Here is a 1,856-nt window from a genome sequence, read left to right on the forward strand (position 1 = left end):
CTCCTACAATGTTGGTGGGAATGTAAATTGGCGCAGCCACTATGGAAACAGTACGGAGTTTCCTTAAAACACTAATAATAGAGTTACCATATGATTCAGCAATCTCACTCCTAAGCATATACTGGGAAACAATGAAAGCTCTAATTTGAAAGATACATGCACCTCCATGTTCATAGCAGCATAATTGGTAACAGTCAAGACATTTGGGACTTTTGGAAAAAACCCGTGTCCACTGACAGATGATTGACTTAAGATGTGGGGTATATATACTATGGAACATTACTCAGCCATGAGAGGATGAAGTAACATCATTTGCAGCAACATGAATAGACCTAGAGATGATCATAGTAAGCGAAGTAAGTCAAAGACAAATAGCATATGATATCACTTGTGTGTGGAATCTAAAAAAACAGTACAAATGAACTTATTTACAAAACAGAAACGAACTTGCAGATATAGAAAACAAATTAAGGGCTACCAAAGAGAAAAGGATATATTTGGAGTGTCAGATTAACATATGCATACTACTGTATGTAAAATAAATGACTAGGATTTACCTATAGCATAAGTACTATATGTCATATCTTGTAATGAACTATAATGGAAAAGAATTGGAAAAAATTAATATGTACTTATAAATGTACAATCACATGTAGAACTACTTTGCTATACACCTGAAACTAACACAGTATTGCAAATAGACTAAACTTCAACTTTGAAAAGAAGTGCAGGTAATAACTTGGGCTTGAGACTGGCATCTGAAGGAAGTGGGGGCATTCTTGTAAGGAAGGACTGGGCCTTTAACCTGTGGGCCTGACACTATCTCCAAGCAGTCAGTGTCAAAACCGAGTTAAATTGTAGGACACCTAGCTGCTGTCAGACACAGATTTGCTTGGTGTGGGGGCGAAATCCTCCCGCCTGGTAACCACAAGTGAAGTCCTGGTGCGAGTAGTAAAGGGAAGAAAGACATGGGAAGGGGAAAACTGAGTTTTCCCATTACAATTGCCTTCACAAGTAAGCACTGGGCAAACGTTAAGGTGCATATTTGTTTCACATATGAGCTGGTTTTCCTTATCTTGACCGAATCTGCCACCCAAGTGTCTTCCTACCTATAGTTACTGCACCATTTTTTCTCCAGTCTCGGAGCAGGGGATGTGAGCTAAGGGCCGGCGGGTGACCTGGCCCCAGGGCGGACCGGCTCCCCGCCATCGTTCCTCCCGGACCACCAGGATCGGGAAAATTGCCCGACAAGCATTTAAGGAAGCCTGGAGCTTTGGCCCGCAGACTCCGGCTTTCAACATCAACAACACTGGCTGGAGCTGCACTTGCGCCTGAAGTTCCAGATAAGGCAAGATGGGGCTCCTCTGGTGCTGCGGCCATGACTCAGGGCGCGCATCAGAGCCTTGCAGGCCACCTCCAGGCGCTCGGGTTAGGCAGGGCTGTGCTCGATACGCCCCATGCTTTCCTCCTAGCCGGGGACACAGTGACAAGCTGATGTCTCTTAAGACGAGATTCTAAGGCAGAGTTTCCGTAGTGTAGTGGTTATCACGTTCGCCTCACACGCGAAAGGTCCCCGGTTCGAAACCGGGCGGAAACAGACATGTTCTTATTTTTCCCCCGCTGGTTGATCTGGATCAGCGGTTCTTGACTCATTCCTGCCAGAACCCTGAGACTAGTTCAGCAGGCACCTTCGCAGACGTCGACCCTTTGAGTTTTTCGTTATCTTTTCTGACACTGTAAATCTAAAACAATTTTGGCCACTTAAATGAAGTCAGAGATCCGATCCGGATCCCCTGGACCAAGTTCTGACTCAGGGCGGTGTCCTCTGCTCAGGCTCCGGACACTTCAGCTGGGAC

General features: G+C 45.5%; 1 non-coding gene across 1 annotated transcript; it reads left to right on the forward strand.

Moving 5' to 3' along the window:
• Positions 1-1,524: 1,524 nt before the first annotated feature.
• Positions 1,525-1,597, forward strand: TRNAV-CAC. Its single transcript has one exon. It is a non-coding gene; the product is annotated as a tRNA-Val (tRNA).
• Positions 1,598-1,856: the final 259 nt, after the last annotated feature.

The sequence above is a fragment of the Bos indicus x Bos taurus genome, chromosome 3 (genome assembly GCF_003369695.1).
Source record: "Bos indicus x Bos taurus breed Angus x Brahman F1 hybrid chromosome 3, Bos_hybrid_MaternalHap_v2.0, whole genome shotgun sequence".
Classification (NCBI taxonomy): Eukaryota; Metazoa; Chordata; class Mammalia; order Artiodactyla; family Bovidae; genus Bos; species Bos indicus x Bos taurus.